Genomic DNA, 12,417 nt, shown 5'->3' with positions numbered 1-12,417 from the left:
GTACAGCATGTATTGTTTTTCAGCTAAATATATTATATGTGATGAATAAGAACAGGTTAGGCAGAAATGTTGTGTGATTTGAGTATTCATTCCAAAGATTAGTGCCTGTAATGTAAAAGCTTTTCATACCGCATATGAGTTTATGTGGGAAGACATTTAGTAAGACTTGTGAGGTAACAGAACAGATTGCAGAATGCATTATTTAATTATTTATACAGTATGAAATACAGTGGGAATGATTCTATCCTTCAACACAGTACAGTTTGAACTTAGCAGGATTGTGTTATCTTTAATTGATGTGTATAGTTCTGAAAATATAATGGAGGTGCAAGGTTTTCCAAGTGTGGGAATATTCATCATGTTGACACAAGAGTTAAGATGCAGACATCGGACATGATTCAAAAAAATGAGGGTCTGATTCAATGTGCCCCTTCTTAATGATATGAGATCACAAACCCAAAAAAGCAATGCTGAAACACTTGTAATGTGAACGTACATCTCTAAAATACAGATTATTAGGAAATGAGTCGTATACAGATGTCCCACACATCATGTGAAGTGTTCTGTGTGCTGTATTTCTGTAGACTAGAGCTTGTTCCATTCATATCAGCTTATCTAGGTCACTGTCAGTGACCCCGATATCAGATTTAGAAAGGAAATCAGTGACCCTGATATCAGATTTAGAAAGGAAATCAGTGACCCTGATATCAGATTTAGAAAGGAAATCAGTGACCCTGATATCAGATTTAGAAAGGAAATCAGTGACCCTGATATCAGATTTAGAAAGGAAATCAGTGACCCTGATATCAGATTTAGAATGAAATGCTGTCTGTTGTAGGACAGTTATACAGTCACCTTGAGACTTTCAGAAGTATAGATGTTGGATGAACAATATGCACGTGGAGAGTGCATTTGCAGACTGAGTCATATTCTCACAAATGGCGTAGAAATGCATTGTGCATATGAAATTATAGCGGATGAATGCTTGCATTTGTGTATTACAAGCTCCTAGGTTGTGTATTCACAGCTTCTTCACCTGAAGTATCGTAAAGTACACGTGGCTGTGTTATGACTGCCTGAGTTACCAACAGCATCCAAAAATCAACAGATAAACAACCTGTGCAAAGGGAAAGTACACTTCCATACATTCTGTTTCTGTATAGCTTTGGAGTCAGCATAAAGATGCATGGGGTAAGCCCCCAAACCCCATTAATTGATATATACCAACTCCGGGATTGCCATACCTCAAAGAAAACGGAATATCCTGAGAAATGGCTATGTTGAACTTGTAAGTCCATTTTTTGTCCCTTCATCCTCTGTGTTTCATGACTTGCTCCCAATATTTCAAATGGTTACCATATGGGATGACATTTATGTTCACCAATAGATCTGCATAGTTCTATGTTTTCACAGAAACACGAGATGTGTTATACACATACATTGCCTAGTACAGCCTCTGATGATCTTTTTTTTTTTTTAATTAACTAAAACTATTAAAGTTGCTTCTGATGTTGCTAGCATCTGTGATGTGCCCATGGCAACTAACACACTTTTGTCTATTGTTTAATTTCCAGGGAATAACTGAATAACAATCTATGTTTACTTAACCATTCTGCAAACATCTTTTGGCAAACAGCAGAGATTAACATTTATTTAAATTAAACAGAAGTTTCAGAAATTCCCAACTGTGATAGAGGAGTATAGCAATCACTTGATAATCATTACCCAGTCAGTACTCATTAGAAATGTACACAAACACCCACATTTACAGACGTGGGTTGAGCTACTCTAATTGTATTTAAATACCAGATTAATAGCTGTGCTCCTTGTCTGGGTACAATGACTTGTCTTCACCTCAAAGAAGAGTTTTATATTTGCCCCAACTTAAACAGCTTTCAGTTTGTTAGTGATTAATAAGAATCAGGTGCATTTTCTCATATTTCATTTTAGATCTAAAGTTTGTTCTATATTTCATTCAGATGGATAGAGTTTATGCTATTTTAAGACAGGTGAAGAAAAGGAAGCAGCCCACCTTCATTGTGAAAGTGACAGCTGTATTCCTCCATGTAAATCATTATATTTATTACCGCCTTCTGGAAGCATCATCATTACCAAATATAAGCCAGTGTTCTGCTACCCCTCAGGTAATAGCAATGTAGCCTCGGATTATGCAGCATTGCCAGTAATGGATGTATGTCAAGTGCGAATAATGGCAAGAAAAAAGTATGGGTGTGTTTGTAGGCAGAGCAGCTTTTCACACCCATCACCACAAGTCACACCGCCATCTAGTCATCGCATAGAAACTAAAAAGAAGAATAACATATGCTGTTTCTAATATCCACTAAATGTGTCTTCAAGTTTTCATTAGCTAAATGCTGTTTTTGTAGTAGTGGGGGTAAATTACAGTTGCTAGTGCCAACAAATCCATTTAATACAGAGCTAAATCTATTTGAACTTGAGACTATTGAGGTGCTATTGGCAAGGGCAGATACTTTCTTATAAATGTTTCTCTGGATCTATAAAGAAGAGATAGGCACTATCAGAAACAATTAGAGTGACATTAACTACATACTCCCTATTCATTGTGTGTGTGTGTGTGGGGGGGTGTACAGCCATAAGTGTAAACCCAAAACGAAATATGTGTATGTGCAGAGTGAATCTCAGAAATGCCTCTGCTTCCTACAATGTAGAGAAAAACCCAGCAACATGAAAAACACTGATTACAGGTTAATAGGAAATTACAAGGCTACAAGACTAGTCAGTTTTACCCAGATTTTCCCAATTTTTTTTTTCCCTAGGGGAAAATTAACAAAGGTCAGCAAGTGAGGTTTTGGCTACTTTTACATATTGCCTCTGTCCATAAGGGACATAGCTGCAACCCCAGGAGTGAATTTGCAATTCCCCATCCATCAGTCCAGAATACGCTTGAAGATGGTCAGGGAAGGGTTCTGCTTCACGTGAATAGGAAGCTTATTCCAGAAGAAGAACAATATATGAGACACATATCTGCCTCTCCAGCATGATCTATTCATCTCAGAGATCAGGTTTAGATCTTTGGCATGGGAAATTCTTGTGCAGTTAGTTTTGTAAATATGCAACTATTTCCATCAGGGCTGGGTCAGAGACTGCTTTGTAGGTCAGACACAGGATAATCAGTAGGAAAGTGAATACGGTGAGGGCTTTCAATTGGTCCATATATGACTTGTTTGTTAGACCCTGTATATTTTTTGGTTAGAAACCTCTGAGGATGCAGGTGTCTGTCGAGGTACATGCCAAGGGTGCATTGTACTTGATTATTAGTCTGATGAGGCCTGAATGCAGTGGTACTATGACATCCTTAGATCTGGATGCCATGCCTTTATAAATTAAGCCACACATAAGGACTTCCTCACCACTGTGGACACATGGTCTATTATAGCGATAACCCATGGCTGGGTGTGGATAATGCTGGATTTTAACCATGGTTGGCATGATTTGGTCATGAGGGTGTGCTTGTTTTCGAATGTTAATGTCCAGTCATTGTATAGTATACAACAGAGTTTTATAAAAAGCAACAAATATGTTTCTGCATCATTTTGTTGTTTAATAGAAGTAGTTATCAATTAACCATGGATAGAGTATATGATTTACCCACTCTTGGTGAAAATTACACACTTTGGTTGCACTTTAGTTGAGATACCACACCAGTTATGGGTAAATCGTGTTTCACCCATTGTTGAGTGGTGATTATAAACATAATAAGTGGGTTGACTTAAGTATAATCATATTATGTCACTGCTGCTAGTCTGATTTATTTTTTAAAGTTGAAATCCTGGTGTCACACTTTTAACAGTGAAGTTATAGATTTCTGTCTGTGAATATATACCCACGTTTAAAGAGAAAATTGAATGCACACTATGCTAACCAGACATTTTCAATAACAGAGTAGAGCTGTGGTCTGTTTATTATTGAGATACGTTTGTTTGCTGAATGCAGTACAAGGGCATCATACCATCTACAGTGTGCAACAATGTTGCTGCATGTTTCTGCAAACATCTAAGTAATATGTGCACAGTAATGTCTAGTAGGAAGACAGCACAATCCTCCAGTGTCCAGTAGCCAAGCTGCATGGTTTCCCATATCCAGGAAGGTACTAGAAAATATTACAAGCATGAATTGTTGATGCACAGTATACTCTACTGGAGACCCTGTATCCAATGGGCTATTCTGCAGTACAGCTAAACCTCCAATGCAACTAGACTGGCACATCTTAAACCTTGTTAATTATGTGGGCTTTGCTGATTATCATTTGGAAGAGAAATTCTAAGTTTTCAGGGAGTAATTCCCTGCTACAGTGCTACAGAACTGAAAGTGGATATTCACACTCAGTAAGACAGACTACAGTTGTAAAACTAGCAGTTCTCATTTTGTTAGGTGACAGTACCTGTATGCAACTGTAGTGAACTCATGTGGCAGAGGGCTCGGAGGAAGAGAAAGAGAGGGGATGCACATGAGAGATGTGCCCCATTCCGTGTGGTAAACAATGAAGGACCCTTTTATTTAATTTCTCATTTTGTTATGTACATTCAGAAGCACAAAAAAAAAATTCACAGCACAGTATCTCTACAAATTGCATCTGCTAGCAGTAGATCTTATGCCTTGATTTTAGAATGCCCATCTCTGTTTTTCTGAGCCTTCATTTATGGCAATACATATCCTCATTAAAATAAGGACAATACTTATAAAGATATCCTTTCCCTTCCTTGCATGGTATGCATCCTCACGAGCCCTAAGTTGCTTCCTGTAGCAAGTATCTAATAGGCAAGGGCAGCAGTAACCTATAATTTTGAAAACAGCATCCCCAAAAGTAAATCTTTAGAGCTGCTTGTACTGATACAATCATCCACATTGGAGTTCATAGTCTTCCAGCTTCTCCATTCAGAAAACATCTAGGTTTCCATGGTGACCATGTGTCATAATGGAAAACAGAGAAAGCTATTCCATATTTGGAAGCATACATTTGGCTTTTTGTTACTGTATGGATACATTAACAGATACAATGTGTTGTTGGTCAGTCCATTGAGTTACGCATATTATAACCAAGGCTTCTGCTTTAGCAGTTTGCAGTTAAAGCCCTATAATATATCAGAATTGTGATCACCTTACTACTTGTGAAAACAAACATTATCATGGAATATTCCATTGTACACTAGTCCATTTACTCAGCAGAAGCTGCATTCTTTTCTTAGGTGTAAAAGTGTGCTGTAACATGCTTAATTTATTCAGTGTTCTGCATTTGGAGCCAGCTTCTATTATCCTTCTTTACTTACAAATGGAGGAATTGTATGAAATGACCATAACTTCTAGAAGTTAAAGTTAGCTGCCATCTGTATAGTTTCTAAATCTAAGCTCTTGGGAGTATGGTTCTACTGTTCTAATCAGTGTAAATCACTAGCTACAGAATTGGAGCATCCAATGCCTGAGGGCCATCCCTATTATTTTACTGACTATTTTACGGACTGGACTGAATTCCTAGTTTACCAAACTCACAGATGTGAATTAATTTTTTTTTACCCTAAGCCAGGTAACTGCCACACCCTCCTTTATACCAATGCCATCATAAAGAAACCAAAAATACTCCATTTTCAAGTGCTCCCTTCCTTTGGAGATTGAATCTGAAGTGTACGTCACGTAAATGTTGAAACAGTTAGGAGCTAAGAGAATGTTAGCAATCAGACAACCGTCACAAAACAGGCACTTGAGATTGCTTTTGCAGTTAAGCTTCCTTCACTGTGCCATACATCTATGAGTAAAGTACATTATTGCATGCGTTCACATAATTCTGTCATATGGTGCTACTACTATGTCCCAGTACTGCTTGGCTTCTGCTATTATCTGTTGTTCTCCTGGGTGATAGTCAGTCTGCCTCCAGGATGAACTGTAGATCTTAGGTGCTCACTAATCCCAGCTTTGCTCGCAACTTTGTTTTATCATGTCCATTTCCATGCCTGGCTTGCAACTGGTATGATAAGTTACTCTATTCTGTACCAGTGGGTTGGCCTGCATCACTGTTTATATTTGCTGTCATGTAAAAGGTGTAGCTTTGTGTATTTCAACTGACCAAGCCAGAGTTTGCACACTATTCCACAGTGACCCCTACCACCTACCAAGCATCAGTGCTTACCTACTATGACTGAAGAATTTTATCTCGTGATCCGATGACATGTTCACCCCCTGCAGTAAAGCCTCATAGTGGTGTAAATCTTATAATGTGTTACAGTTTGCTACCCATTTAAATATAATTTCAGCCAATGTCAGGATTTAAGTGTTTCAGATCAGGTTTGTACATGTCACAGAGGGAACCTATCTCATAACGTACATATGATATGCTCAATGGGCATATCAACACAATCCCACATTTACTCAATAAGCCCATTTAATACAGAAAACTTGAACATTTGTTCTATGCTTTATCTGGCATCTTTTGTATTTAAATTTAAATTTGATGCAGGTGCCACAAAGATCATAAGATAGAAGGACATGCAGTACTGATCCAGAGTACCTAAACCATGGAGTACTGATCCTGAGTGTCCCAAACTATGGTGTACTGATCCAGAGTACCTAAACCATGGAGTACTGATCCTGAGTGTCCCAAACTATGGTGTACTGATCCAGAGTACCTAAACCATGGAGTGCTGACCCTGAATGTCCTAAATGATGGAGTACTGATCCTGAGTACCTGAACCATGGAGTACTGATCCTGAGTGTCCCAAACTATGGTGTACTGATCCAGAGTACCTAAACCATGGAGTGCTGACCCTGAATGTCCTAAATGATGGAGTACTGATCCTGAGTACCTAAACCAGGGAGTACTGATCCTGAGTGTCCTAAACTGTGGAGTACTGATACAGAATACCTAAACCATAGATCACTGATCCTGAGTGTCCTAAGGTACGGAGTACTGATCCTGAGTACCTAAACCATGGAGTACTGATCCTGAGTGTCCCAAACTATGGTGTACTGATCCAGAGTACCTAAACCATGGAGTGCTGACCCTAAATGTCCTAAATGATGGAGTACTGATCCTGAGTACCTAAACCAGGCAGTACTGATCCTGAGTGTCCTAAACTGTGGAGTACTGATACAGAATACCTAAACCATAGATCACTGATCCTGAGTGTCCTAAGGTACGGAGTACTGATCCTGAGTATCTAAACCATGGAGTACTGATCCTGAGTGTCCTAAATATGGAGTACTGATCCTGAGTACCTATAACATGGAGTATTTATCCTGAGTACTTAAACATTATGGGATCATGATCCTGAATACCTAAACATGTGGTAATTAAATACTCGATCCCAGTACTGTACCTCTACACTTAATTTGACAACTAAAACTGTGTAATTTCAGCAAATTTCCATGATTTACAGAATGTATACTTTTGGTAGCCCATTGAATATGATTACTATCATTTGAAAATGCAAGCTATTTTTTCAATCTGAAAGGAGATTTCAAATTTGATCTATGAAATTACTTCCAGAATGAGATGTATGAATGTATCTGCATTGAGACTGATTCAGTTAAAAGTATATTAAAAATTATAGACAAAAATGTTGAAACTCGGCAGACTTATGAGCTTGTATTTAATTTGGCAATCATAACATCAAAGCTGGCAGATTTCAGTGTTTTGAACCCAGATATATGAACACCTATTTCTTCAGCAATCTTATAAATGAGTAACAGTGACTGTTTACCAGCTCACAGCAAACTTATTTGTATATTCTAGAGATCCTTTGGAAAGCCACCTTTCAATAAGACATCATAGGACACTAATTTATTTTCAATGGTCAGTCAGACAAATTGAATCGCTATAATACAGATTCAGAATTGGTTAGATATAGTAAGGCCTTGCTGTGTCTAATTATGGTAGCTACCAAAAAAAGCAATTACTAGAAAATGGAAATCCAAGTCTAAACCAACTGGACTAGAAGTAGTGAATATAATAAGATAAAAGAACTGGAGGTGGGATCTTTAGAAAAGAACACAGGAGCAAATTACATAGAAAAAAATGGAAACTGTGAGAACAATACATGCAGAAATTTTGGAGGAGGAATGAGGTTTAAAAGAAGGCATGATTTGAATGAGCTATGTAATGTTTGAATGACAATGACTGGATAGATTATAAGTGATGTACAAAGTTTGCAACTTAAACATATCAATATGTTTTTTTTTCATTTATATAAATGTATGATTGCCTATGTCATAAGTGATAATTTAATAAAGATGTTTCTCGTTTAAAAAATGATGAAAACAATATATATTGGAATGCAGCTAAACATATTACAAATGAGGCAAAGTTTTAAATGTAATTTTACTGACCTAAATATTGTTATCCAGAACTTTCAACCTGTACAGTTCCTCTGAGCATCCCACAACAGTTTCTGGTATTAATAATTTGTAACTCACGATACACGTTTTTGAAATAATAATTTTTGAAATGCACAGTGAAAAGCCAGGCAAGTACACTTTAATGAAACCACCTAAAATACAAACTAATACCTCAGATAAAAAAGTTATTTTGGTGAAAATAAAAATCAAAAGGCAGACATTTTAAAGTGTGCAAAGTGGAAATCAGAGAATTGGAATATACACTCAAATGACATCACACTTAAAGTGATGCTTATACATCAGATACAGCTGATGCACGCCATCTTATATTTCATAATTTCTACACTGTCCTCAATAAAGCCTTCCAATGACTTATAATCTTCACATTTGGCTGCTACAGTATTAGAATGAAGAATACAAAAAAACTTTCAAAACACAAGTTTTCTTGCTGCACAAACCTGAGTGTTGCGTTTCAGAATGCTTTTTACACAAATTCTTTGTAGAAAGGTGAAAATGCAAATAATGAAGTGTGTGTGTGTGTGTGTGTGTGTGTGTGTGTGTGTGTGTGTGTGTGTGTGTGTGTGTGTGTGTGTGTGTGTGTTAGAAAGAGAGAGACAGAGCATAACAATTATTTGCTTTAACTCTGAATAAAGTTTTAGTTTAATAAAATAAATTGTGCAGGAAAAGTTTTCAGTTATGCTAAATCATGTCATATGCTCACCTAAACTACAAAGCAACAGTGTTAATACCCCAAAAAAATAAAATTATTTTTAATGTTCAATTTTCTCATTTATACAAACGGGTTTGTTGTTTTAGGTATATAACCAATTGCAACCACATTTAATTCCACAAATTTTATTTTCAAAAGCGTAAGTCTGCTTCTGTTTATTAACTGAAAACCCTGATTTAACAATAACCTTGAATCAAGATGTCTTGACTTCATTAAAAATGTAGGCAAAAGCATTAAACTCTTAGGCAGTACTTGCCTTGACTGTTGATAGGGGATAGGGCATAGGGCGTGGTTTGATACATTCATAATTTCTGTCTCAATTTACCTCTGGCAAAATATAATACTAGCAGTACTAAATAATGTTTTGTGGAAGAAGAATAACATGTGGACATAAATGATGCAAAGGAAAAGTTTTCCACTTAGTGGGAAGAACAAGTTCCTGTTTGGTTATGTTTAAATATAGAAGCTTAAGGAGGACAGACTTAAACCTTCTTGACTCAACAAGGAATGCAGCTATAGAAATCTAATTTAATGTGTGTGTGTGTGTGTGTGTGTGTGTGTGTGTGTGTGTGTGTGTGTGTGTGTGTGTGTGTGTGTGTGTGTGTGTGTGTGTGTGTTATTACCAGGATGGCACCTCAAAATGATGCAATGTCATAAAAATGTAGAATCCCTGTTGTAAATATTGCAATTAAAAACATTACTCTAGAAGGTATGGAATAAATAAACCTATTTATTAAGAAAGGCAGATAATTTATTATATTAAATAGGGTGGGCTCCTATGGGCTTATGTTAATATAGCTAATCACTCTGTAATGTGTAGTGGACATTATTTGAGAGTTATTAGGGAAAGATAGAAATATCTTCAAAAGTTATATCTGGTGAGTGGGATAAAATGCAAATAGAGTTTAAAAACAGGGTACAAATTAAAGAGAAAGGGATATCGTTAAGCAGTAATAATAATTACTTCAATGGACTGACAAAGGTTAAAGTATTACAGAATAAGGGGAATGTCAAAGAAAAAAAGACAATTGCAGAGTGCTAAAAAGAAAAAAAGGGAGTATCTGAATAGTTTGGATGAGTTTAGAAAGTTTGCTGTTAATCAAAAAATTGTTGATAATAACTCCAATGCACAAACAATATTAACAGAACAACTTGGGCAGCAGAAAGTAGAAAGGGTTTTTGCCAAATTGACGAGCACATAACAAGAAAAATAAGCAGAGATCCTGTAGAGGTTTTGATATATTTCAGAAATTTTATGAACATTTGCTTAAAGCAGAGAAATGTGTAAACTAAGAAAGAGCACAAATGGAAATATTTATGGAGGATCTAACTATGCAAAGGTTACAAGAGGCTCAACAACTAACAATAAATGTAGCAGGGGATGACATCAAAATGCTAATATATAACCAATCTTCAGGAAAGACCCCAGGAACAGATGCTATTCCTGTGGAAGTATGGAAGTTAGGAGTGAAAAAAGTGAAAAAGATCAGGAAAATTTTATTTAATAGTATTTTAAAAGGAAGGGAAGCACCAACATCTTGGAAGAAAGCTGTGGTGGCTGTATTATCTAAAAGTGGTAAAGACCCATCAGATCCAGCTTCATATAGACCCATTTCAGTTTTAAGCCATACTATAAAGTGTTTCTGTCTATGCTAGCTAAAAGAATGGTAAAGGCGTTGCCAACATTGGATGTGCTTTTGGGAAAGGGAGGTGAACATTTGACTACTTTAATAGAGCAATGGTGATCCAGACCAAAGCAGAATGTAAGACAATACCACTGCTGTTAGTGGGTCTTTATGCAGAGAAAGCATTCAACAGAGTAAGCTGGGATTTTACAAATAGGACAACAGAAACATCCCTGATACAATAATAAGGTTAATTAGGAGGATACATGAAGGGTCAGGGGCAATAATTAAAGTGGAAATGTTCCACTTTGGTAATTTGTATTTGAACATAGGAACCAGGCATAGGTATCCTCTTTCCCCTTTGTTGTTTGCTTTATATTCAGAGCAACTGGCAAAAAAATAAGAAATTCAATGATGTAATTGATATGATAATCAAGAAAACTTTGCTTTATTTGCGGATGATATTATTTTTGTACCTGTTAAATCCAGGAAAGTACATCTCAGTGTTGTGGAACATTTTGAGACAGTCCCAGATCTTTTCAGGATATAAAATTAATGAAGATAAAACAAAGGCTATAGCCATAAATTATATACCCACACACACTAATTGGTTCAGCAATATCCATATTTATATGGACACAATACAATGAAGTATTTAGGAGTATGTATTAAAAAGGTACTCTGTTATGGCAGCTAAGGATGTGGGAAGAGACTAAACAAAAGATAATACAAAAACTGAGAAACTAGAAGCTCTTGTTTATGGATATGGATAGGAAGATACAAGCAGTGAAAAATGTTTTGGTCCTTTTTATTTTATATATAGCTCAGGCATATTTTTATCAACCAGAGGAAAATTTGTGGAGAATAACTAATAAAGAGTTGAAGGAACTTATCTACAGGGAAAATAAGTCATAATGGTTAAGGTCTTCACCTCCCATACACAAGGTACAAGGTTCTATCCTGATCTCCAGTCAATACCTGCTTGGAGTTTGCAGGTTCTCCCTGTGTTTCTGTAAGATTTGGGAACCAGAGTGTACTACTCAGGAGAAGGACAGGCTAGAAATGGTGTGGGAATTTTGGTGAGGGAGAGGCTTCAGAAGATAGTGAGGGTTGTCACCGGAATTAGAGACAAACTCATGGCAATCAGACTTCAGCCTAATGATAGGGCAGTATTCATAATCTCAGCCTGTGCCACACAGCAGGGTTCTGATAGTGAAGAAAACAGTGCATTTAGACAGCAGTTGCAAGACCTGCTAATTAAACCACGAAAATATGAATTGATGTTAACTGGTGTTAATCATGGGTGACTTAAATGCAAATATCGAGACAGACAGAATGGGATAAGAAGACTGCCTAGGTCCACATGAGTGGGGCAACAGGAATATAGAAGGAGAGGCCATTACAGTCTTCAATACAGAGTACTCGGTCAGAAAATTTGGGAGGGAGTAAATGGCTATAACTAAGGATATGATTTTTTTGAGCAGGAAAACAGGAGCTGAATTGTCGAAATATAGTAAAGCGTTATTAACTTTAATTCTGTTGGCTACCAAAAACACAAGGAGTAGAAAATGGAAATCAAAGCCTAAACCGACTGCATTTGAATTATTGAATATCATAAAAGATATAAAAGAACTGGAAGAGGAGTCTTTAAAAAAGGGAAGGAACAAGTTACATAGAAATAAATGGAAATTGTGG

At 36.7% G+C, this 12,417-nt stretch overlaps 1 protein-coding gene across 2 annotated transcripts in view; it reads left to right on the top strand.

Moving 5' to 3' along the window:
* FAM107A (family with sequence similarity 107 member A) overlaps nt 1–12,417 on the top strand; it is a 1,773,139-nt gene that overhangs the window by 1,586,625 nt on the left and 174,097 nt on the right. The window lies entirely within an intron of this gene.

Source organism: Protopterus annectens, chromosome 7.part1 (assembly GCF_019279795.1).
Source record: "Protopterus annectens isolate FY-2018-M chromosome 7.part1, PAN1.0, whole genome shotgun sequence".
NCBI classification, from domain to species: domain Eukaryota; kingdom Metazoa; phylum Chordata; order Ceratodontiformes; family Protopteridae; genus Protopterus; species Protopterus annectens.
This window is presented reverse-complemented; position numbering and strand designations above follow the sequence as displayed.